Source organism: Petromyzon marinus, chromosome 30 (assembly GCF_048934315.1).
Source record: "Petromyzon marinus isolate PM22_M1 ecotype Great Lakes invasive population chromosome 30, UKy_Petmar_22M1.pri1.0, whole genome shotgun sequence".
NCBI classification, from domain to species: Eukaryota; Metazoa; Chordata; class Hyperoartia; order Petromyzontiformes; family Petromyzontidae; genus Petromyzon; species Petromyzon marinus.
This window is the reverse complement of record NC_133696.1, coordinates 6226605-6253618: the sequence shown is the minus strand read 5'-3', so window position 1 is coordinate 6253618 and position 27014 is coordinate 6226605. Positions and strand designations below refer to the sequence as shown.

At 48.0% G+C, this 27014-nt stretch overlaps 1 protein-coding gene across 2 annotated transcripts in view; it reads left to right on the top strand.

The window, feature by feature from the left end:
* Positions 1–27014, top strand: part of LOC116947514 (prickle-like protein 2) — a 223020-nt gene that overhangs the window by 34319 nt on the left and 161687 nt on the right. For both annotated transcript variants that reach the window (XM_032963344.2, XM_076070659.1), the window contains exons 3-4: positions 23219–23298; positions 26664–26855. The gene's annotated coding sequence lies outside the window, so the exon portion shown is untranslated. The remainder of the gene's footprint in view (positions 1–23218; positions 23299–26663; positions 26856–27014) is intronic.

The following is a 27014-nucleotide window of genomic DNA, read 5'->3' as shown; positions in this document are numbered from 1 at the left end:
GAGGTAGTTAACACCTCCTAGCCACCGTGATGATGATGAGAGAGAGAGAGACACGCAAACTCCAAATATGCAGGTGTCAGGGCTGTGATCAAGCCCACGACCTCCTGCATACCAGGCGAGGTAGTTAACATCTCCTAGCCACCGTGATGATGATGATGAGAGAGAGACACGCAAACTCCAAATATGCAGGTGTCAGGGCTGTGATCAATCCCACGACCTCCTGTATACCAGGCGAGGTAGTTAACATCTCCTAGCCACCGTGATGATGATGAGAGAGAGAGACACGCAAACTCCAAATATGCAGGTATCAGGGCTGTGATCAAGCCCACGACCTCCTGTATACCAGGCGAGGTAGTTAACATTCCGCCACCGTGACGCCCATATAAATTGTCCTGGTGCCAGGTGCAAAGCGCACCTCAACCAGCTTTATTTTGCTCAGATTCGTTGTTGCTGTTGTGTGTGTTTTTGTGTGTGTGTGTGTTCCGTGCTGTTGGACAGGTGACTTCCATTACGAAGCGATGTCGAACACACAATAGGGCACACTGTGCGCCTGCGTGGCGTGACATCGCCGGTCACACACGTGTGTGCCACGCGCGCGCCGATGTTTCTACCGAAGCATCTTAAAATTGTGACCGGTTTAAATTTTCTGCCCTCCCCACCCACCCTCCCCGGCCGTCGATAATTGCTATCGCACGGGTGGCTTCCAAAGTCAGGGGAATCAATAATATTGACGCGGCTATTCTGGCACGGCTCCGTGTTCTTTTTGTTGTTTTTTTCTTTGACCACGAATAAATGAATGAATGACATCAGGCGTGGGGGGGGGGGGGGTTGACCAGGAAAGGAGAATTGTCGAGAGAGGTGAAGGTTGGAGCGGAGGCTGTCCCTCGGGACCATAGCGATCACTGCCAGCAGATGTCTCGGGGAAAGCGTCGGGGAGCAGGCAGGGGGGCGAGACCATTTCGTCGTGCAAAACCTCACAACCTACCACCGTGTGACCCTCCCAAGCAGTTTTTTCCCTACTCCGTACGATCTGAATGTTGCCCAGGGTTATATCTGGCTCCGTCGAATCTTCCGCGGACCAGATAACTTCACAGCCATCACGCCCGTTCCTGTCCATCTCATTTGTGCCAATCCTAAGGATGTCCTACCTGTATCTTTCCATTACCTTTCTTAGCAGCTCTAGCCTATTGCCCATACAATACAATGCGTTGGTGAATTATGACGCATCTTACCAATCTCCATTTGTAAGAACATCCGTTCGTCCGTCTGTCCGTCAGTCACGGCACCCACTCGAATCATATTTGTCGTGCAAATACGAGTGATTGGCTCGTTCTGACCGGAAGGAACTGGGAACCTGTGGTATTGACGATGGGCGATCTTTGATCTGTGACCTTTGACCTCGGTTAAAACAAATCTGTGACCTAACATTTTCACACCTTGTTCATCCTACGGGATTTTAGAAATGTCCTCAAATTATTTACAATTGGTAACAAAAAATATTACTGACAGTTGAGCACAGTTTTATTAGACAAGTATTGAGAAGGATATAGGTGATGTTGGGGAAAACAATATAATCTTTAAAGTGGGTACTGCAATCACATCCTAGTGGCTTAAATATGTTTGTGAAGCAAAGATTAAACCAACTCTAATTTATTGATTTTACTGTAGTAGAGCGTAGCAGGTTAATTAATTTAAAATTGTACACAAATCATCAGGGAGATTTTTTTTTAATCTTAATTTGTGCGGTGCTGATTAATTATGTGACCTTTCAAAGAGAAACAAAACCGTTAAATGACGCCGCTTGTTGGTTTTATTAAAGATAAATAATAATTATAATTACAAAAATCGATCATTTACGCAGAAAAAAACCCTCCTCAAGCTTTAAGACGTTTGCAGAAGGGCCCTGCATTTGGATGTTTAGTCGTTTTGGCCAGGACAATGTTTATTAATTTGGTTTAGCGTGTGGGACCAGAGTTTGAAAACATTTCTATGAAAAAAATATTAAGAATGTGTCCGTACATTTGGTGGTAAAGATAAGTGACCTTCATGGTTTCATTTTTCCGTCTTGTTTTTGCGAATGAGGTTGCAGCCTCGAAAACACAACAGTATTTACATTCCGACAAAATCACTCCTTTAGAATATTTAGAGTATGCGGCTGCTATACATTTCCACGTCATAAGCCACTTCGCTGAGCTATCATTTGTGATAACCAGGTCGCTTCTGAAAAAGAGATGTGTAGCTCAGTGGACCTTACCACCTTGTACAACCAAAAGTTTAGTTTATAGTTCAAACGCACAGCTTCGTGCGCACACAAGCGACGCGATACCTGTATCGTGAACTAAAAAATGTATATTAATCGGCGCATCGATGCATCATTGCACCCCTAGATGCAATCCTAGCATCATTTCACGAGAGATGACTCAGCCAGCAAGACGCCCCCTTGTAACTAATCCCCCTGGGGGGGGGGGGGGGGGCTTCTGGAGATGGTTATCCCGAGGGAGACAAACACGGGTTAGCCGTGTTGCCTACGTGTACACGCCTTGCCCTCGGTAAACACGCGCGGCACGTGAGTAACATTTGTCCTGCCCCATGGTACATCGCCACCACCGGCTATCGACGATCTTCGAGCGGGAGGGGGGTTGTCTCCTCCTGGAGGATGGTACTCGTCTCAGCAACCATAAACGGGACCACATCAACCAACTGCTCTACTCCCCTCCGTGCACTCTCCCACCATCTCCCCTCTCATCTCACTCTACTCCACGCACTCTCCTATCTCTCCCCTCTCATATCACTCTACTCCACGCACTCTCCTATCTCTCCCCTCTCATCTCACTCTACTCCACGCACTCTCCTACCTCTCCCCTCATCTCACTCTACTCCACGCACTCTCCTCCCTCCACTCTCATCTCACTCTACTCCACGCACTCTCCTACCTCTCCTCTCTCATCTCACTCTACTCCACGCACTCTCATACCTCTCCCCTCTCATGTCACTCTACTCCCTCCCCTCTCACCTCACTCTCCTCCCTCCCCTCTCACCTCACTCTCTGCTCCAGCAACCCCCACCCCCCCTTCTGTGGATGCCTCCACTCGCCCTCTGCTCAGTTTCCTCTGCTGCCCCCAGCGTCTAGCGTCGCCTTCGCCGTCCATCTGTGCTGTTGACTCCCTGCCAACGTTCAAGTCCATGCCCAAGAATGCCTTTCTTCGCTGCCTATGACTGGACTGCCTTTGTCTTTATATAAACACAAATATTCCCATTGCACAGCATCAAGGAGATGCGGTCACGTTTGTCATCGTCACGATCCACGAGCAGATAGCCCCGTAAGTGTCCACTGCACATTTCGTCATTCGTTTCCACTTTCCCTCTCTCTGCCTTGTGCCAATATGCTCAAGTAGCGTGCCACATCTCTCTGGCACCAATTCTCTTACGTCCTCGTCGTTAAGCCATTCTCTCTTGTTCGGTCTTCCTCTCTTTCCGGTTCCTTCCATTTTTTTCCGAACAACAACAACAACACTCATCACCGCCTGCATCATCAGGTCTTCTTGTCATTTGTACGCGGTACACAACCGATATTTAGTCACTTGGCACGTCACATGGTGGGGTATAGTGTGGGTAACTGCCCATATCTTCCGATGCATATGGGCAGCACGGAAGAGGAGACATGCCTTCCAGAGGTTGCTCTCTGGAGCTCCCTCATTACTGGAGGTTCATTCTTCTGCCAACAGCGGAGTGAGCAAGCAACTGCAGGGCTGCGCCTTTGCCCTTTTAACCTATAACGCCGCATCGGATTGGATGGCATGTTGCCGCTAACGGCTGCGATTACAAAGTAACCTGTGTAGCCTCAACAGACTGTGGGGGGAGCAAGCTCTGTTAGCGAAGCACCTGCTAAGGCCACCGCGACGCACAGCGACAGTCACCGTGCCCGGCCGCCTTTGTCTCTCCATTGGTGCAGTGGCGACGTTTATCACAGGGTGGGGGGGGTGGGGCACCGGGTTCTCGTTAAGAGCCGAGAGGCAACCTCTTGAGATATTCGCCACACACGTTGGTCGTGAGCGGGGCCTTCGAACTCGGCTCTCCCGGGTTCGTGGCGCGGTCGAGCCGACCGCTACCCCCCCCCCCCCCAGCTTTTTGCGTTCACTCCGAGGGGGGGACACATTGGGGGGGGGGGGGGTAACACGTGGCTGTGGTGGGCGCTCTGCGGCACTGTAAACCGGTAAATCACGCGCTCCCGTGAGTGTGTGGGGGGGGGCGGTATTATTTTTGTTTGGAGGCGGTTGGGTTTCATTTTCCTGTGCGGGGTTTTGTGCGTCTGGGGCGTCTCATTCCGAGGAGTGTTCATCACACACACGCGTGTGTGTGTGCGTGTGTTTATGTGTGTGTGTTTGTGCGTGTGTGTGTTTATGTGTTGTGTGTGTTGATGCGTGTGTGGGGAGCGGCGGTGTAGCGGTTAGCGCGCTGCGCTACGATCCCGGCGACCCGAGTTCGATTCCCGCTCACGGCCACGGCCAACACCACAGTGACGATTATCTGAACCGGTCCTGGGCCTCCCCTAGGTCGACTCGGCCTCAAATGAGTACCTGGCTGCGATGTGTAAACATCGCCATTGGGGAGACAAAGGCGGTCGGGCGTGGTGTTGGCCACCCACCCCCTCGTGTACCGTGCCGACCTTCATAGCTGCTCGCTAACAGCACTTGCCCCATCAGTCTGTCAAAGGATATAAGTGGAGCCTTTGTACATGTGTACGTACCCACGTACCCACGCACGCAAAGCCAGCGCAATTGATGTTGAGGAATGTTTGATAAGTCGCGGTGTCGCGGTCACTGAAAATATCACGCCATTCGGACGGATCGCTTTTTATTCTTATTTTTGTTCTGAAGATGTTTGTTTATTGCAGTTTTACGTAGGGCTGATAATGGCCAAACAGCCACAATGCCCGCCACGGTGCGTGGAGGCGAGGGCCTTCATCCAGCGGTGTATTGACAAACGACGGCTGAACATTATACGTAGGCTGCTGATGATACGATCATTAACATCAGGTAGACTGAGACCTTGGCAGGTCCGTGAAAGTCTATTTCCCGGTGCAGGTGTAGGGTGCCTGTTAGTGCAGGTGACAACGTTATTAGAATGACTCTTCATACGTATGTGACGAGTAGGCTGAACGAGTTAGTGGTGAGTTTTTTTGGCAAAACAACATTTAATTTACATGATTTGGCTGATGTAAATTTCCACATGATGAGCCACTTCGTTGGGCTATCATTTGTGGCGAGGTCACTTCTGAAAAAGAAGATAATGCTAAGTGGGCTTTACCTGGTAAAATAAAAAATATTAAATTTAAGTAAAATTTGTGATTTGCTTCACTTACCTGCACTCTTCACTCTTATCTTGTTTTTCTATCGTTCGTTGCTGCAACCTTCTGAGCCACTCCCACTGGACATCTATGAAAAAGGGCTTTATAGCTCATCGGATTCCCCCAGTTTAAAGTAATATTCTTATGCTGATTCTGAAGTCATTGCAGAACCAGAAATTGGTCTCCAGGCGCATTTCTGCCAAACCCGCAGTCACCATCCTTGGTCGTAAAAAAAAACCCCTCATGGACCGATGCCTTCATCCAGCAGTGGATTGACAGCGGTCTGTACGTTATCATTGTTCAAATAATTGTACCAACAAAAACAATACAAAAAAGGGGCCCCAAACGAGTTAGTTGGTGGCCGACGTCCCGCCGTGGAGCGCTTTACGGTAGCCACAAATGGCGTGCCGCGTGTGGTTTAGATGGGGTCACGGGTGGGGTCACGGGTGCGCTGGCGGTGGCGGCCAGGTGACCCGCCGCCACCCACGGAGGATTTTTGACAACCTGCCCTTCCCTGACCTTCCCTGACCTGCCCTGACGTGCCCTGACGTGCCCTGACCTGCCATGACCTGCCCCGCAATGACCTGCCCCTGATCTGCGCTGACCTCCGAACAGAACAACAACAACAAAATAGTCGGCCTCTTCCAAATTTTTTTTTTTAAATCTCAGCGGCGGCGCTCAATGATGCTGAGCCCTGATGGCGTTCTCGCCGCCGCTGTCGTCGCTTCGCGCTGCTCGGCAGTGGCAGATTGACGCGGCGATGTCTGCAGCTCCCGGCTCTGTGTTCACATTCCAGCCGCTAATCCTGCCGTCAAAGATAGCGTGCCCAGATACCGAGCCCCCATTGCACCCCACCCCCTATGGACCCACCCGCCATCCCTACCTACACAGAACTGCGCTCCAGAATTTACATCTCAGATGCGATAAAGTGGCGGGAGTCCTGCCTGGAGCAGGCGCTGGGAAGGCGGCGGGCGGTTGCCGGGTCGGTCCTGATGTCGTGGTGCCCGAGCCACAATTCACGTTCTCCTCCGCGAAGGCCTTTACCTTTAAACTTCACAAACTCGCGGGGCGCAAGCGACGGGAAAAATAAATGTGGCGCCACCTCGCCACCGCCCACCGCCTCTCTCCTCCGATTGCGCGCAAACTCTTCGCGTCTCACCCCGCGGCTCACCCGCCTGCCCGCCACCGCGCGCACCCGCACGGCCGCATGCGCCCGCGGGGGCCCTCCTCGTCCTCCTCCTCCTCTCTCCGTCTCGTCTCTCTCCTCGGCGCGCGTGCGTGCGTGCGCGCGTGCGTGCGAGCAGTTTATTTTTTTTCTTGGTGGCCAACGCAGGGGCCGCAACGCCCGTCTCCTTCATACGTGCTGCCACGTGACGGGTCACTGGGGCTGTGCGGAGTTTTTGGTGGTATGCACGGTGTTGTTGTTGTGTTTGTGGTGCTGGTGGTGAAGGTTATTATTGTTGTTGTTGTGGTGTTGGCGGTGCACGTAATTGCCAAAAGTATATTTTTAAAAGTGTGTACTTGTTTGCATCCGCTGTTGAGTGGGTTATCGGGTTTCCGATTAACAGTTTTGAACTATATTATTCAAATAGGTGCTTTTTATTAAAGTAGAAATGTTTTTTTATATAAATAATTACATATAATAGCTAATGGGACGGATGAAAATCTCTGAAATAGCAAACTAATAATGTACAGCCCTTTTTATTTCAATGCTGAAATGAAGGCCTCCCCCACACTGCTTTGGTCATCGAGGTTTTTTTTGTACCATACTTCACCACACTGGTTAATGCGGATTGGTGAATGGGGCAAAGGGGGAGGACAAATATCGGGACCATCTCGGATTCTACTCGCCGCAAACGTGTACATCCTTCTTAAACACCTGTCCTCTTTGCAAAGAGGATCAGCTTTATATTTTGATGATGTACATGTCCTTCGTATGTTGTTGTCTAACTGCACAAAAGACGTTGAGGAAGCGGTGATTAAGTTGTGAGTTGAAATACGCTCCATTGTGATGGATTCCATTTAAATTTTGATTGAAAGCTTTCGTGACTGCAGTAATTCATATTCCTAGCTCTTTCGGTAAAGTCACGTTGAAGGGAAACAATACAATAATAAAATATACATAAAACAATAAAAATTCTCACGACCTTTCGACCATAACACAAACGGTCATCATCAGGCGTTGGTTTTCACACCTGATGATGACCGTTTGTGTTATGGTCGAAACTTCGTGAGAATTTTTATTGTTTTATATATTTTATTACTTTATTGTTTCCCTTCGACGTGACTTTACCGAAAGAGCTAAGAATATGGATTCCATTTAAACAAACAAGATGGTAGAAAAGTAGGACGCTACTGCATACAAACATTCTACACCACAATCCACTACGACAAAGCAGTGATACGGTTTTGTGAGTTAACTAACCAGAGCTGATCGCCATCATCATCAACAGCAGCAGTAGCCATTGTTAATCCACCGCTAGATGTGAAGGTCTCACCGAGCCACCGCCATCTTACCGTTCTGACCCGCCCCCTTTACTGGACATCTGTGAAAAAGAGCTTCATAGCTCATCGGATTTTTCCAGTATAAACACATATCTTGGTCTTCCACGATCGCGCAATGCAACAACCTGCTTCATTAACAACAACAAAACACCCCACTTGACGTTGACGGTGAATCCAAACCTTATCAAATATCAAACTATGAGGCCATTTGCAAACACCAAAAGTGTGGGTGGTGGGGCGGGAGGAGGGAGGTTCGATCGGACCGTTTTATAATTTGATTGGACTTCGGGGGCGCGAACATCGGCGCGTGAGCTGGCAGGCATTTGCGTCGGCGATTTTTGTTTTGAAAGTAACTAAAAGATATATATATTTTTTTTAAATCCGCCGGACGGTCGAAAATTCTTGGCCGCCACTCGGTTCGTCTCATGGGGCCAATTTCCGGAGTTCGCCCCATCGTTGTGGCGAATACCCCACGAAGGATTCCGCCATCGGTGGTTTGGCACCGCATCCGTCGTGGAATTGAGAAGAAACCTCGTGAATGCCACCAGGGCCCTTGGAAATTCGGTTCTGCGGCCCCCCCTGCGCGGCGCTGGCGACTGCAGTGAGCAAACTAAGCACGGGCTTAGGGCCCCTAGTAGCTCAAGGAGCTCGCAATTCTATTGTTTTTTTATGGTGTAGGAGGAGATACATACCTACGAATGAGGTCATTAAGCAAAATAAGTTGTCCGGTTTATTTCAACGCTTCGGGTGATCAGTTAACAAGCGACGACGATGATAACGATGATGACCACCCACCTTTCGCACCACCAGATTCGTGAAACAATAGCAATACACCCAATTTTAGCTCGAATTATAATAATAATTAACATCAAACGGCTCATTAATCCGCTTACTCCATCTTGATAATCTCCCTTCTCTCATTGAATTCCGTATTTGTCTCTTGCCTACAGCTCTTATCTCAATGCATTTCAAGTCTACACCTCTGATGTCATCTCCCCAGGTGTTTGGAAACTGAGAGGGATGGCCTCAAATTTGTGTTTTAATGTTGCTTCGAGTACCCCCCCCCCCCCCCCGGTGGTGACCCTCAAGCATCCACTGTGCCTGCGGCTCGCAATTACCACCACATTACTGCAAATAATCGCCCGTCGTTGTTGTCGTTGTCGTCTGTGAATAATATCCACGGCAGAATTTGTTTCATTTCACGTTCTCCGCCGTAGCCCTGTGACATTGCTCCAAAGCAACAGCAGCGGTCGAGCGTTAATAATGCCGTTTTGCCGTTCTCGCCAAGATTCGGTTAAATGAATAATAAATGAATCTTGCGCCGCCCGCCCCGCTGCCTTCGCGGTACAATGTACCCCGTGACACTTTTTGGCAACACGAGTAAAGCCACGCTGGCTGTGCGCGTCTTTATCTGCTCGTTTATCCGTCTACTTTGGCCATTAGCTCCGTGCGAGTCGTTTATCTGACGGTTTTGTTTATTTGCCGCGTGCACTGAGGACGCGCGTTGGTACAAAACACCCCCTGGAGGCTAATTTATAATTTCCAGATGTTTGCTTTTACCATGGGAGGGGAGGTGCGTTGTGTATTTGAGCGGGACACCAGGCACACGAGGGCCCGGGCTCTGACGAGGAGAGGGCCCGGACTCTTGATGAGGAGCGCTCGATCCGCGCGGGGCATTCGACGATCGGCAGAGTTCGCCTGTCATCGGTGACCTGTCGGTTTGACGGAGGGAGCGCGAGAAGGTGCGGTCGGAAAATGTTTGGTCGGAAGACCTCTTTTAAAACGAGAGTTCTCCTTGACCTCATTTGTTTTTTTACGCCATGTGTATACGTCACCTGAACCCACCGTCCCATATCCACCCTGACCAATCAACCGCCGGCATCAAGTGTACTGTGAGGGCGCCGTGGTGTAACTGCCATTTTCAATCGATGTTCACTCATCTGACCTGTCCACACATCCACTTTACGTATCTCATTCGTTCCCCAGGGAGTCGGCTATACGATGTTGTTCTGTGTGTAAAAAAAATGTGTATATTTTACTTTTTGCCACAGGAAAGCATCGCTTTAAGGGTAGCGCCCCACCGCCGCCCACTCTCGGAAATGTGGCCACGTCCTTTGTGACATTTCATTACAAATCTTTGACTTTAAACTTTCGTGACTGCAGGAATTCATATAATATGGTTATTTCGGTTAAGTCACGCAGATAGAGAAAATAATAACAATAAAATAATCAAAATAAAGTGAATAATTTGATTTATTCTTTTTTTAATCACTTTTAAAATATATATATTTTATTGTTAGTATTTTTACTATCGACGTGACTTTACCGACAGAACCATATAATTCAAATCTTTCCAACGTTGGGAGTGCCCAGAGAAAACCCCACACATTTGAGGGAAGAACCCCTAAAGCCTTTCACTCCGAACAAGTAGTCTTTTTTTTTCAATAATTACAGTTTCGTGTTCAGAGAGCATTCGTGTTATGCATGTTAAAATAAATTGGAGCATTAAGTAGAGAAGTGTAAGTATAGCATATTTGAACTCCTTTTTGCTTGGCTCACTTTCCTCCAAACCACGCCATGCCAAGTTTTCTTAATCATTCGCATCGCTGTGAATAAATACACTGCTGTACACGCTGCAGATTAACAACGGCCACGGTAATGGTCCATTCCCATGTTTTTTTTTCCTCTCAAAAGCTACGTGTATATATTTTATTTACTTATTTATTTTACAATAAACAACGCTCGAAGCGGTTTGCACAATGCCTTGCGGTGTGAGGACATGCCAAGGAGAGACTGACAAAAAAAAACAATGTATACGTTTTGGATGCGTCTCTTCTCTCTCTTTAAGGGCGACGCGCGTTTCTTTATTTTTTTTTTTATGAGCGCGATCCGCGATACGATCTGAAGTTATTGCTCTTCGGCCCACCCAGCGGCCGCCTCTCGTGACCCCCACAGTCCGTCGTCCCACGTCAAATGCGCGCGCGTCGATCCAGAAGCTTAGTGGAATACATATCTGGTGTCGTGTTACAGGACGGACTTTATTCGCCAGAGGGGGAGATGCACGATGTAAAAAAAAATGTTATTAAATGGCTGGGGTGGGGGTGAACGCAACCCAGGATTAATAAAGAAAACAACAAAAAAGTAAAAAAAATCGCGACATTCGGCGAGCGCTGCACATTCCTCCCAAACGCCCGGTCTCCTTCTCCCCATTAGCCACCCGAATCGTTAGCAGATGTTTGGCCGGACGACCTTTGAACCTTGTCCAAAAAAGTGTACAGTTTGGCGAGCTGACCACACAGCTGCGTTCAGCTGTCTGAAATCGAACGAGGTTGTCAGCGAGCGGGAGGGCAGGCGGGCGGGAGGGATCCTGGAGAGAAAGGGGCTCGGCAAACGTGAGAGAGAGAGCGAGAGGAGAAGAGAGAGACAGACGGAGCGAGGAGTGTGTGTGTGTGAAGAAGTGCCAGGTTTTCTCTCATCTCATGCGGGTTTCTGCAGATGTTTATATAAATTCCCCTCCTGCAGCCTTTCTAATGTCCCCTAGTGCACCCGCGAGAGGCTGGGCTATGGAGCCGCCAGGCCACTGAGATTAAGGTACAAGATCAGACGCCCCCCTCCCCCCCCTCGTCAAGTCAATCTCTCGTAGCCCCTTCTGTTAGAACAACAACTACCGTCTGCTGCTAAAACACTTTGTTAACTTGGAACGCGCTTACGGAGGAGTAATGTGATTTTGTTTCAATTGCATTATTTATTTTTCTATAACGGAAAAAGTTACGCCTTCACGGGAAAACGTTTTTAATAAAAACTGTTAACGAAAAAGAGTTTTTTTTTTATGTTAACGACAAAAACATTTTTTAGCGGCGTGTTGTTAAAACGGAGACTGGATCAAAACAAAAGAAAGTGTCCTGCTGCAACTTACTTTAAAAATGTCCGCGTGGCGCAATTCTGGACAACTTTTTGAGTAAAGTGCGGTGGATGTTTTTAAGTTGGACCTGATGATTATTTGTCTACCCCAGGGCCGGGAAGGGAGTGGTGGCGCAGTGGTAAGTGCACTGCGCTACAAGCCTGGTTGGTTGCCAGCGCGCACTGGCCCGTGTGGTGAAGTATATATTATTTTAATTTGTTTTACCTACGTGACTTTACCGAATAGAACCAAAGGGTATATATTCAAACAACCCTCATGACCGACACGGCATAGGAGAGGCCTTCCTCCAGCAGTGGAATGCAATAGAGGAATGTAAATTTAAATTAAAATGAGAATTTTTTAATCTTACACAATTACACCCGCAGCATTTTTTCCCCCTCACTGAATATTTTGCGGGCCGCTGGTTGACTGGAGTAGACCTCGAGACATTACCGTAGTGAAACCACAGCCATTGTGAGCGAGATTTACCGGATGTGGTGTGCTCGGATAAAATTAATCATTGGATTTCTTCTTCATCTTTCATACGGCTGACGATGCAGATGCACAGCAACAACCACAATTTCACACTCAGGTGGTCAAGCCCAGAGATAATCGCGTCGGGAGTAGCACGGAGTGGTATCGCTGTGATGTCTCCTTCGTGTTTTGTGGATCGGGCATTGCGTCGTTACACGTTGCACGGCCTGTTCTGGATGACCCACAGTCGCACACAACTGGAGAGTTTTTAATTTTCCATTTGTGCATCAGGCATCCGCATCTGCCGTCATGGTTTGTGTAGTGGATGCGGTTTAGGGTGAACCATGAGCTTCTTGGTAGCTCAAACCCCAGGGATCTTCTGAGTTTGATCACAGTGAAACGGCAAATTGTGAGAGTTGCTCTTTGTTTTTTTTTAAGAAGAACGATGGCTGCTGCTGCTGCTACGATAGAAAGAGTACGTGCTCCCAGAAGGCCGTGGGGCTGATTCTTGTGTAAGGTTATCTCTACGCGGAGACGCAGACATGTTGTGAAGGAGACGTTTTTTTTTGTCCGCTTATCTATTTTCTTGTTACGTTTTCCCGACGAGCGAGCGTCTCGCTTCACGGCAAGGACGCACGCCGTGAACCCGTGACTGTGAAGGGCACCGCGCGATTTTTAATATCACCGGCGGATAAAAGCACCGTCATCGTCGTCGTGACATCTCCACTTGAAGTCCCGATGACATTGCCATTGCCGCACTCCCCCTCCCCTAACCTCCACCCCCCCCCCCCCCCCCCCCCCCCCCAGAGCAGCAATAACAACAACAACAGCCGCACCAGGAAGGCTTGGCATTTGCGTCAGTGAAAGCAAAATACAAACCTTGGCTTTGGGATCGAGCAGGCTGGTTTGACGCAGCTCACGCCCCCCCCCCCCCCCCACGAACCCACACTCGTTGCCCAAATCAATGATAAATCAAAGCCGGGGGCTCGGACACGGTGAATGATGTGCCGGGCTAATAAGCCGCACACTCTCGGCGCTTTTTCAGGAAACGGTTTCTCCCATTCACGTCAGCGGGGCTCGGTCCGGGGGCCAGGAGAAAGAGAAGAGAGAGGGAGAGCGAGAGAGAGAGGAGAGAGAGAGAGAGGGAGAGAGAGAGAGAGAGAGGAGAGAGAGAGAGAGGGAGAGAGAGAGAGAGGGAGAGCGAGAGAGAGGGAGAGAGAGAGAGGGAGAGCGAGAGAGAGGGAGAGCGAGAGAGAGGGAGAGCGAGAGAGAGGGAGAGCGAGAGAGAGGGAGAGCGAGAGAGAGGGAGAGAGAGAGAGAGGGAGAGCGAGAGAGAGGGAGAGCGAGAGAGAGGGAGGGAGAGAGAGAGGGAGAGAGAGGGAGAGAGAGAGAGGGAGAGCGAGAGGAGAGAGAGAGAGAGGGAGAGAGAGAGAGAGGGAGAGCGAGAGAGAGGGAGAGCGAGAGAGAGGGAGAGAGAGAGAGGGAGAGAGAGAGAGGGAGAGCGAGAGAGAGGGAGGGAGAGAGAGAGGGATGGCGGCGGACGCTGGAAGGCGGAGGAGGGGGCTTTCGTAAAACACCGCGGTGGCGATGGCGTGCGCGCGGCTTTGCCAAAAAATGATTGCTCCACGCGATTGTTGAGGAATTCGCGTCGGCCGCACGCGGCGGAGCCCAATGTGGACTGAATAGACGGGAAGTGTAATTCTCCACGTGAAGAAAGGAAAGTAAGAAGAAAAAATGTTATGGGGTTTGGTTTTTTTCACTCCCCCCCCTCCTCCCCCCCCCCCATGTATGTGGAAGCCTGTCCAGATATTTTCTTTTTGCGAGCTTAAATAAAATGTTGCTGGAAAACATTGGTTTGGGAAGGCCAGTAGGCCCCGGTGGACGAAACCTGAGTTGGAGTTTTACTTTGAGCAACGGGCCTCGTGCTCTGTTATATACTCGAAAAACAGGCTTCCTGTTTATTGTTGTTTGAAATTGACTTCCTGTTCATAATTCGGGGCGATCCATTAATAGATGTCCCACCACTTCTCATGACCCCCTGAACTTTCAACGGCCGATCGACTCCTCCTCCTCCGAACGATGGCTCCACCTCTCGCAGTTGAGAGCGATAAAGGATTTGGTGAGTGCGGTGCGATAAGGATGGCAGACGTGTCGAGGCTTTTTTAATCAAATGCTGTTTTTCTCAAATTTCTCCGCCATTACGTTTTGTTGGGCGTCCATAAATTGATCTCCCCGTATATTTGAAACTGACTTCCTGTTGGTTCATTACATTTTCGTAACGGACGTCATGTCTATTTGCCATACATTCGTTAACCATCTCCCCTCACCGCAGCACGCAATTCTTTTGTTAACGCTGCGGAGCTATTTTTATTTCCTCTCGAAGAGCCTCTCACGATCTTCCTCTCCTAGAGACCCCTTCCGCCAGCAGTGGCGTAAAACTAGCCATTGCAGGGCTGCACCTTTAACCTTTACGCCATTTCCAGCAGTCGTTCCAGGAGCCAATGGGACGCCGCGGTTGCGAGATGTTAACTACCTCGCCTGATTTTCAGGAGGTCGTGGGTTCGATCCCGACCCTGTCGCCTATATATTTGGAATTTGCACTTTGTCCCCTGTGGTCGCGTGGATTTTTCTCCGGGCCTTCCGGTTTTCCCCTCCACATTTAGAATCAACGTCACGCGTTTAGAGTATTTGGCTGCTCTAAATTTCAACATGATAAGCCACTTCGTAGAGCTGTCATTTGCGGCTAGGTCGCTTCTGAAAAAAAAGAGCCATACAGCTCAGTGGGGCCTTCCGGTGCGAAAGAAGTTCCACATGCATACGTACGTGCATACCTTGTAAAATAAAAAAAATTGTCATTATATTTTTTTGTTTAGCTTAGTTTAAAATGTGGGTGGCGAATTTGCGGCGGAGCTGTGGAGGGGTCTGGGGAGGCGCACTCCAAGCACGTCTCTCTGCTGCTGCTGCGATCGCTTTCGTGACCGCGTGTTCGCGTCGGCTTGCATTTGATCGGACGAGAGTTGAAATGGCTCCATTGTGCGTCAGCGGGAGCGCGCATTGTCTCGTTCTTGGCCAACAAATGTATTTTCACTCGGAAATTGTTTGCTTAATCTCTTTGGAATTGTGCCTTGTCAGGACTGTTTAAAAGTTTCGCCGGTAACCAAAAAATGTACACTCAGGGTCAAACGTTCCAGCAGACGTTTGTACGACATGGACTAGCGCAATTTTTTTTTGTTATTTTTAAGCTTAGGCTAATGGTGATTGAAGTTTAATCGCGCAATTTACAAGTGTATATAAAAAGCGCAGAATGGACGCAGTTTTCTTCGTACGCACCGGCTTTAATATTTTAATAGACACGCAGCGGCTTTTTAATTTTTTTTTGCTCAGCCAATATTTTATTGTGGGGGCAGCTTCATAAGCAGTACCAAACGCTCCCAAAACCAGACGTTTAACAGCATTTATTATTATTATAATTATACAACAAAAACACCGTGCACTGTCAAGCGCAGTGTTACTCCACGTTTATTTTTTTTTACATTCTCCCCTGTTCGTGCTTTGTCGCGGCTTTGGCGTTCGTGCAAATAAACGAACGTTAGGCGTTCTCTGTTCAGCAGTCAAACAAACGGAGGCTTTCGGGCCCCGATAAAAACGTTCCACGCCGCGCACGCACGCACAACAGCCGCAGCCATTCTTCCATTCACCGCTGGCCGTGTTTGCTCTTGCCTTCGCTCAAACATCTTGGGGGATAGAGAGATGTACAAGGTTTTCGTTTAACGTCCTGTGCGCGGCAGCGGAGGACGTCTGTGATTGAGCACGCCCGAGACAGGCTTGCAGGATCACGCGCACAAGTTAGACCACTTACGTGACCAGCAGCTGGGTGGCGGCGCTTATTTGGGCTCGGTACAGCAAATAGGTTGGTGATCTGCTGTACACGTGTGTGTGTGGTGTTTTTATTGTCGTCACTTCGTGCGTATTGGTTGTATCTGGCCCATTTCGTTGTTTTTATTTTACGAGCGAAAGTGCCTAAAACAGGAATCGGTTACACACATCCAAAGAAAGGCCCTGATGTAACAATAAAATACAATTGGAGGAGAATATACGCACAGCCCTTTTGTCAATCCACTGCTGCATGACTGGAAGAGGGCCTCCCCATGCCCCGTGAGTTGTCCAGGTTAGTGCAGGTTGGGGAAGGTGGAGAGCGCAGACGTGGGCACGTAGAAGTTCAGTACAGCAATGGATTTGGATGTGCTGTCCAGCACATAGCCCCCGCAGGAATCTATGACACGTCATGTCGGGCCTGCCATCCATCTAAGCACTAGAATCCAGTCTCAAAGCCTGCTTGGCTTCTGAGATTTGACATGTGCAATCTGGGTAATTTTCCATCTTTTTAATATATACATACACACGTTTATAATTGCCTCTTCTTTGAGCTCTTCTCCTGCAACCTCCGATTATCACGGTTGGATACGTACGGTGCGAAAGAAATTCAACATACATACGTGGAAACGAGACCTTTGCGGGTGGTGGAGTGAATTAATGAACGAATGAAAAATGAAGGTGGGGGTGGTGGTTTGGGGGCATGCGGAGTGTTTTATTGGCCCAACGCGTGCAAATTCCGTCTTCCGGATGCACGCGGGAAGCACAGTCGAATCCGGGAGGAGACCACGAGGGCAGACGGTGGAATTGGCTGGCCGATCCCACCGGAGACGAATTCGAACCTTAATAGAAATGTCCGTGAAATCTGGCGGCCTCTCAGCGGCCGCAATCTGTGCGTAATGGACCATGGGACGGGACGCGAGATTGAGACGCACCGGTACGTCGCGTCGGTGGGAATCCATGAATTAATTCAACATTTAATCCAAACCCATTACAGGCAACGGTACCGCATCACGCGCTCGCTCCCATACAAAAGACAAAGATCCTCCCTTGTAGCCTTAACCAGACTTTTTGAGGCAAGTGTTGTTAGTGAGCAGCTACGAAGGCATGCACGGGGATGGGTGGCCAACACAATTCCCGGCCGCCTTTGTCTCCCCTTTGCTGATGTTTACATACTGCATCGGGTAATTAATTAAAACTGAGTTGTCCTCGGGTTCAGTTCACATAATTATCGCCACTGATGTGAGCCACAGCTGGGAATCGTACTTGGGCCACTATGCTACCACATACCAGAATCAGAATATTTATTTATATTGGAGGAATCCGATGAGCTATGAAGTTATTTTTCACAGATGTCCAGTCGGGGCAGGTCAGAACGTTTCAACAACAAACAATACAAAATATGGGAAAGGTAAACAAATCACTTAAACATATACAAATAATACTACACTTTTTATTTAACCAGGTAAAGCCCACTGAACTATTAGCTTCTTTTTCAGAATCAACCTGGCCACAAATGAAAGCTCAACGAAGTGGCTTATCACGTGGAAATTTATAGAGGCAAAATAATCTAAATACACTCATACACACGCGCATACGCACGGGCATGCATATTAATTCATACATGTACGCAAATCTCGCTAAAGAGCCTTGTCGATTGTCTCACTGGAACCTCTCTTAGTTTTAATGAGCAAACTCATGGTGCTGGTATACTCTTGTAGTTGTTATTATAATAAGTAATGAAACGATAATTTACAGCCTCTGGTCAATCCACTGCTGGATGAAGGCCTTACCACACCACGTCGGTGTTTTTGTGATTACTGTAAAATACTTATTATTATGCTTTAATGTGTGATCCTTATGGCGGTACCCCGGGGTACCAAATAATACAAAATGAGCCGAGGCAATTAAATATTTTATTTCTGGGACACTATTTTTTCCAGGGGTGTTACTTCACTCCGCGACTGGGGTAACCAATCAATCCGAAATCGGTGCCACACTCCGCGATGTCGAAATGCAGCGAGGACGATGATTGCGCTGAAACCCTGAACGTTGGAACGCACCGTAGTGGTGGTGCATCGTGAGTACAGCTCGTCGAGATGAGTCGATTGCCGCATCGCCGACCATCAATAGACTCAAACTGACTACTATGGGACCCTGGAGTACCGCCATGAGGTTCATATTCATAACGAGTCCTAAGTGTGGTGATAGTAAAGCTAAAGGAACCCATAACGTTCTCAATTTGCAAGAAAATCTTGGCATAGTCAAACTCAATGAGCAAGGATAAATAAAGGCTCTGCTTTGACATTCGTCCATTTTTGACATTCGTCCATGCTCTGGTCCCTAACGAGACGAAAGAGCGAGGTATTCCTGTACCTGCAACGGCTGCACATCGAGATTTTGTTGAGAGACTCGCGTTACTGCCAGAACATTCTGATGCGCCACCAAAAGATGATAACAATAACAATGCAAAGTAGCCGATGGGAGGGGTCCGACAGTTTGGAGTGGATGACGCAATGCGTAGCGGCGTTGCGCAACGAACACGGTGACCCAAGTTCGATTCCTGGACACGACTGACATCTGTTGTGCGTTACATCTCTGCGTTGTTAACTCGCCGACCCCCCCCCCCCCCTCCTCCCGTACGACTGATGCTTCTGTTGTTGTGGAGTAACTCATGCAGCCAGCTATGGCTCTAGGATTTGGTGTTACATGTTATTTATGTAGTTTATTGTAAAAGTGCGGCCACAGTCCCTGTGATCACTGTTACGTTGCAATTATGGCTTTATTTTTTGGTGATTTTCGAAAACGTGTTTTGGTTTGGACATGTTTGTTTTGTTGTAGTACGGAGTTAGATTGATGGCCTTAATCTAAGTTTTCATGTGGTTGTTGTTGTTGTTGTTTGACTTGCATCCCACTGGGATTTTTTGCACACAGCGTTGGTGGACGGTGCTTTTTTCAAGAATATTATGCTGTTTTTTTCATGGATTTTCTGTTTGCACAGTCACATAGTCACTTTAAGATGTTTTTCTTGTTCGTGTTTTTGTTTTTTTGGTTGCACCCGATTCAAGAGCCGAATGGCTCACAGGGCTATACCAAAATAAATAAAACTGAAATAAAAAAACTGAAACTGAAACGAGCCAGGCTCCCAACCTGCTTGGCTTCTGAGGTCCGACGAGATCGCCGTCAATTTAATTCTTGTGAAAACTATATCCCGTTGCCGCTGACCTTCATCGTCCAGTTCCGCGTTATTAAGTTGCTCGTTGAAACGCTTGAAAATTAATTAGCCAATTAATTCGTTAGAAAAGAAACCGCATTTTTTCTACCTCACCACTTTTTGTGTTCCCCCCTCCGCGCGTCCAAGCTTGTAAATCATAAATCCGCACTGAGGTCCCCTTTGTAATGCATCACAATGTGGAGTATTAATGGGGCATTAGTGGTATGCAGCATTAAGCAATTAGTTTGATTTGAACAGGAACACTTTTTTGCACAAGTATGTATTAATTGCAAAGCTTTGAAACGATCACTTACTGAGGCCAAACACCATATGCATTTGCTGCGTGTTTTGAGCGTTAACGCCATTTCCGCAAACAAATTTAAATACTTTTTTTGGGTTATTGTTTGTAACAAAAAAATTCCCAAATCTCATTCCGATCGTGCTATTACCAGCGTCAAGGCACAACGCAAACTTTCCACTCGGATCGCTCGCAATGCCGCGCAGCCCTTCTTGCAAGAGAACGTCTCGCGGAATCGGATAACGCAGAGCTACCTCTAAAATCCCTTCAAGTGACCTATGCCCCTTACGCGTGAGAGTGACTTTCGGTGCGTGACAATCATGCGACTGTTTTCATTCTCAGGGATGGAACGTAGCTGGATTAAGTGCAGGACCGAATTTAACGTGAGTTTTATTTTTGCTGCTGCTGCTGCAGTTATTGGTAACTGGCTAAAACCATCGGCTCGCTACCCTTGAGAGCCTGGTTCAATCACGGAAGCGGCGTCTGAACAACCATTGATATTTAGCCCATAATCTCAGCACTGCCAGCTTTAACGCTCTGACCTCCGGGCCACCCATCCACCTCAAAAGAACCGTGCAGAAATATTTTTTTAAAAATCGCTTGCCAAGTTAATTCTTTCATTCGTGAATTTGTAAACGTCCCGCGCGACGACGTCATTTGATTTTTAGACTTAGTGGGGTTTTTTTTTTAGGGTCAGATCGTTACAATACGGCGCGATAAAAGCGGGCCCTTATTACCGTTTATGACCTGGAAGTTGTTACTGGAGCGACAACCGCTGGAGTGTGGTTGTGTGCTGTGCTGTGTGTGTTTTTGCTAGCGTATGGAGCTGTGTTTAAGGGTAAACATCACATTCTCGATCGGCTCTCACACAAGCTCCCTCCACTTGTGCGCCATGAATCGCCCACAGCGTTTCGGTTTTTTTCATTAATGGGCATTCAGTTGGATTCTTTCAAAACTAAATTTTAACAATAGTTAACTTTATTTTGGCCGACGAAAAAAAAATCTGCGGTAAAAAATTTTTTGACACATTCTTGTACAAAAATATCTAAATTAGTTAAGTTTCAAATGTTTTTTTTATGACAGTCTGTGTCGCTTGGAATGACTTGGTGCAACCCAGGTCGCCCCTTGTAAAAGAAGCCACACTGTGTCCTTCGTGCGTCTCAATCGGGTTTGTTTTCATCACTCAATCCATCAGTCGGTCTTTATTTTGCGTGCCAATACCGCCCTCATTAAAGTAGGCACCAGTGCACATTACCGCAGCACGGAAACGTCATCTCCTGGTTAAATAAAGGACGCCGAGCGACTTTAATTAAACACCGTGGCTTTCAGATCCTGTAACCAGTCAACGTCCTTTTTGACTGAACAACAAAGCGCATTTTTTTTGTTGAGTTTCTCAAAAAACTGTTGCTAACTCACGGATGAAACCGACACTGCCAGGTCGCTTAACCGAGGAGGAGGAGGGAGGAGGACATTCTTCTTGGGGTTTTATTGCAACGCGCACAGTACGGCCAATTTAACAAGTCGCCAAATAAAACTGAGCCGAGGATCCTGCGCTTGTTATGCATGGGAGGCTGCGAAGGGCCCTTGTCTCACACGAGCGTTTGTGTTTGCGTTGGTGTGAGCCGGTTTAATTTCTCTTCGCCGCCATCGCCTGGGTGTTAAGCAATAAATCGTCTCGGTGTGAAAACCCCAGCGACCATTTTGCACCGCTGCTGATGAACAGATCTAGCCGGAGCGGCGGGGAGGGGGGCACGGGGGGTGGGGGGCACGGGGGGAGATGGGCACGGGAGGAGGGGGGCACGGGGGGAGATGGGCACGGGAGGAGGGGGGCACGGGGAGAGGGGGGCACCGGGGGGAGGGGGTCACAGGAGGAGGGGGGCACGGGGGGAGATGGGCACGGGGGGAGATGGGCACGGGGGGAGGGAGACACGGAGGGAGGGGGGCACGGGGGGAGGGAGACACGGGGGGTGGGGGGGAGGGGGGCACGGGGGGTTGGATGGGGGGCACGGCGTGACGATGGCAGCGCGTTGCTCGTTCCCCTTCGCATGTATTCTCCATTGTTAATTATTCGTTTCGTTCAGTCATATTGTGTGTGTGTGTTTAGTTTGTTGTCCTTTTGAAAACTAATTTATTTCGAACTGCTATTTGTGTTTAGTCTGTTGTCCTTCCTCCCGCACCTCCGATTAGCACGGTTGGCTACGCCCGGTGCGAAAGACGTTGTGTGGTTGTTGTTGTTGTTTAATTTGCATCCCACTTAAATTTTTGCACACAGCGTTGGTGTACGGTGCTTTTTCAGGAATATTTTGCTGTTTTTTCCTGGATTTTCTGTTTGCACAGTCACACATAGTCACTTTAAGATGTTTTCTTGTTCATGTTTATGTTTTTTGTTTGTTGCGGTTGCACCCGATTCAAGAGCCGAATGGCTCACAGGGCTATACCAAATAAATGAAACTGAAAAAAATGAAAAGTGAAACTGAAACATACGAGCATAAATCAGCTCGCGCAGCAAGAGTTAGACGGATTGTAGCGTCACCAGATCATGAGAGATCGCAGCAGCTTCGAGAAGCCTTCGTTCTGAATTGATGATGATGAAAATTAGATACGTATTTTTTGCGAAATAAAGATACTAAATAATGTTTTTTTCTTTCTCCCCTGAGCGTAGCTTCTGTCATGGGATTTTTGGCTCTCGCCGCCAAGCCGATTGCCAAACTCGGATATTAAACAGCCCCCCCCCCTTTTCCTTCCAAGCACGGCTCACGTTTAACTTATTCCCTTTTCCCCTCTCCTCCATTTCTGGGTGGAGGAAGACGCGTGCGCGTCTTTGGCTTTTTTTTTCATTCCCACGTCGGTACCAAAACCTGACAGTTTTAGGCCAAATTATTACGCTCGTGGCATCTCCAAGAATTTCCTGACCTCGCCGACGAGCCGGAGGTCAGGCAGTGACTGTCGGCCAACTTTTTTTGCCGACCAGTGCTCGGTTGTTTTCAAGTCCGAGCTCACGTAGACTGTGGGCCGCGGAGCGGCAGGGGCAACGATTGGGGAATTTCTGAGTTTAAATTCTGGCCACGGCCACGTATTGCATGAACTTCTTTCACACTCTACGTAGCCAACCGTGATAATCGGAGGTGCTGGGGAAGGACAACAAGCGAAACAAAAAGGAGTTTTAAAGTCACGTCTTTTAAAGGCACGTGTTTTCAATCGAAATTTCAAATTGGATAGCTCCGGTGGCTGCATAATACAATTTTATAGACGTCTGCTTCAGAGATGAAATATGCTGTTTATGATGGATTTTGATGTCATGAATTCAAATATGACAATTAAAACAACTGATTGACTACTATATTTAGTTTTTGTTTTACATTTTACGTCTGTGTTCTAAAGAAATGAGTTTTCAATCTATAAGTGCGCAGCTCTCAGTGGCTTCCTTTATTTTGGAAGCAAGAGCGTTCCAGACGACCCCAGAAGCACATCTGAAAAGGCGCGATGCCGTGACCACCGTATTTGTTCTATGGCCAGCCAAAAGCCGCTTTGGTGGAAAGGGATCAGAATCACAATATTTGTTTACTACTGGAGGATTCCGATGACCTATGAAGTTATTTTTCACAGATGTGCAGTCGGATCTCAGAGCCGTTCCGGGGCGTCGCGCTACCTTCGCCGACACGCGCTTACAAGCGTGAAGAAGTATGGTAAGACAGCCGCCCGCGACCGGTACGGTGTGGGGAGGCCTTCATTTATCGTTGCATTGGCAAAGGGCTGTAATAAACAAATGTAAGCTGTGCAGCGGGCCCTGAAGAAAGGCCATTGCCCCAGGCATTAATCAATTATACGGATGTATATAAAGTACCTGTATATGCTGTACATGTATTTGCTTTTGAATATAGCCAAGGGTGCATTGCACCCCATAGCATCAAAATAATTGAATGTTTTACTTGTGTATTTGCATTTCCATGCATTGCTATATCCACACCGATGAACCAGATTTAAGAGCGTCACCTCCTTCCCTGCTGTCCATTCTCTCACCGGAGCCTCGGTGTTCCAGCAAAACTGCTTCGAATTTTAATAACCAAACCTGTGGGTGGGGTTGGGGGGTAGGACTGGGGGTGTGGGTGGCGGTCATGGCTGCCCATATTTGATATGATAAAGATTGTATTGATTTCGATTTAAAGCTTTCGTGACTGCAATGATTCATCTTCTTTGGTTCTTTCGGTAAAGTCACGTAGAATGAGAATAAAATAATAAATTGATAAAATAAAATAACACAATAATATTCTCACGACGTTTCGGCCACAACACAAGCGGCCTTCATCAGGTGAAGGGAGCGAGACTGTCTGGTAGGACAGCGCTGGAGTGAGAGAGCCACGTTCAGATCACGGCTTTTAAGCTGTGTGAGAGGAACAAAGAGCCCTCAAATTCTCAAATTCTCATTCTACGTGACTTTACCGAAAGAACCAAAGAAGATTGTATTGATTATTCTTTATCCAGATGGCTGTTTTAAAAGAAAACTCCCTTTTGAAATCTACGAGACGTCTGTGAAAAATAGCTTTGTAGCTCATCGGATTCCTCCACAAAAATGTAAAGGCCTCCCGGTCGTCATTTTTTTTCGTGGAATTAGAGATCACGATGGCTGGAGGAGCAGGCCGGGTGGCTCAAAAGTCGCAGCAGTGATCGGGCACTGCTGAGATCCTGGGGTTGAATCTGAGCAGACGCCAATAATTAAACAACGTTGTCAAGTCGAGCTAGTTGCGTCATCAGACGAGTGATCAATGACCTACTGAGAGAACCACATACGTATAGAGACCCATAGACGTATAAAGACCCATAGACGTATAGAGACCCATAGACTTTGCATCGACTGAATTGCGATTAAACTGGGTTCACAAATAATGTGCGAAAGAAGTTCAACATACATACAAAGTGAGTTGATTTGTCTCAGCCCGGTAAACACTGAATTACTTCAGTCATATAATCACGTAGAATGAGTTATGGTTAAACTGGGTTCTCAAGTATACGTGAGTTGATGGTCTCTCCCCATTCACAAGTGACTGGCTTTCAGTTTGATGGAAACATATTCAACTTATTTTCATGGCATACACAAGGTGTGCCCCATTGTGGATAAAATACATTGAAGTGGTTTCAGAAGTAGTTCTGGAACATCATCTTCTGCGATCCCTTCTGCCATAGGCTGATGCACCGCTAGCAGCAGACAAATTGAAATGTAATCTCATGACAGTGGTGAAAGTAGCATGGTTGGCATGGGCTGCAGTGGCAAGATGTTAACTACCTCGCCTGGTATGTAGGTCGTGGGTTCGATCCCAACCCTGACGCCTGTATATCAAAGTTTGCATTTCTCATTCCCCGTGGTCGAGTGGGTTTCTTCTCCGGGCCCTCCGGTTTTCCCCTCCACATATAGGATCAATGTGCGTTTAGAGTATTTAGCTGCTATTACTTTAGACGTGATGAGCCACTTCGTTGAGCTATCATTTGTGGCCAGGTCACACGGCTCAGTCAGGCCTTACTTAGTCAAATAAAAGTTTAGTTTTAGTTTAGGGCCCTGGTCCAATTCCCTCTCCACCCTCCACCATCATTTGTAGCCCGGCACCCGATCCCCTCCGGCACCAGATACCCTGTTGCAGTTGCACCGCCTACACACTCACCCAGCCGTGCCACCGCTGCTAACTGTGGGAAGAAACCCCCCCCTCCCCCCGCTAAAATAACGACGGTTGACCGTCGGTGGCGATCGACGGAGCTCGTTCTGCTGTCACGTTCACCGCGGCGGCGAGAGCCGTCTCGGCAATTAGCGGAGCGCTAGGGCAACAGCGCGCTTTTTAAAGGGGGACTTCCTTCGAGAGCCCCCCCCCCCCCCCCCACGACTTGATCCCAACACCTCCGAGTGTTTGCTCAACGGGGCAATTTGACGGAGGCACAATTTGTGAGTGAGAGAGTCCTCTGGGCTAGGAGCTGGGCAGCAGGGGGGGCTTCTTCAGTGGTGGGGGGGGGGGGGGGAGACGGTCGAGGTGGTGGCGGCCGCTGTTTGCCCCCGCGTGATCGGAGGTCCGTGGCGGTGATTGGCCATCCACGGTCGCCTACCGTCCCCCCCCCCGTGTTGTAACAGCTGAAGTCACTGTTCACACCTCACTCTCCGTGTTTGCTCTTCCTGCCTGCATGCTCCCTGTTTGTGAGAGACGTTTCGGGATGGCACCGGGTTTAACCAAAGGTCACGTCGCCCCCCCCCCTCCCCATGTCAAATTCCTTAAATCCGCCCCCGGTTATAGTCTACGATTCGTTTTCGGTAAGATTTTTCATTGACACATTCCATCATCATCGCCATCATCATCGGGCTATTCTGCAAATGCAATTCAATTGTGTCACGGCATTGGAGTACATTCCTGCCCACTTTGCTGTTTTTGTCTGGATTTTTCTGTTGCATGTAGTCACTTTAAGATGTTTCTTGTTCATGTTTTTGTTTTGTTGTGGTTGCACCCGAGTCAAGAGGTGCATGGCTCACAGGGTTATATCATTATCATGAGCCACGATCCATCAGCTGCTGGAATAAGGCCTCCAAATCATCATTATCATCATGGGCCATAATCTAACCACTGCTGGATAAAGGCCTGCTCAAGTTGCTGCCATTCTGCAGTGTTCCCGCAATGCGACAATTCACCTTTGTTGAACATAATGTACAGGCGTTTGCACCCACAATCTATTATTTATCTCCTAATTTGTAAAGTAAATTTAAACGTGTTTGTGTTTCTCTTTAACAATTTATTGCGGGTTTTTTTAAAGTGACTAATTCGCATTTCGGTTGTATAATTAATAAGTAGACATTAAAAATTTGAATTATGCAACTTCGCCCAGAAATGTTCATTCTCTGGATGTCATTTTTTGCGAGCAAAAGGTGCAAATAAGCACGGAGAGTTTTGCAATCCTGGGATTACGCTGAGATGCAAAGAGGGGAACACATGGATTACAGAACAAATATATAGGCAGGTTTAAGACATTTTTTTTACTTGATGCATGTATGCATGTTGAACTTCTTTTGCACCGTGCGTAGCCAACCGTGCTCATCGGAGGTCAAGTTGGATTGGGCAGGACACGTTCCCTGGAAGACGCGATGGCCGGTGGATGAGAATAACGTGCGGGTAGCAGCCAAGGGAGGGAACGTGCCAGAGGACGGTCCACCGAAGGTGACGTGGCGATGAAGTCAGCCCTTGCCCAGCATTTGGCTGCAATAGATCTCCACGTGGTAAGCCGCTTTGTTGAGCTGTTAAAATTTGTGGCTCACATTTCTTCTGAAAAAAGAGCTGTATAGCTCGGTGGGCTTTACCTGATAAAATAAAAAAAATGGTTTGGTTTTATTTGTACATTTTTTTTAGTGATTTGTTTACCTTTTATACTTTTTGCA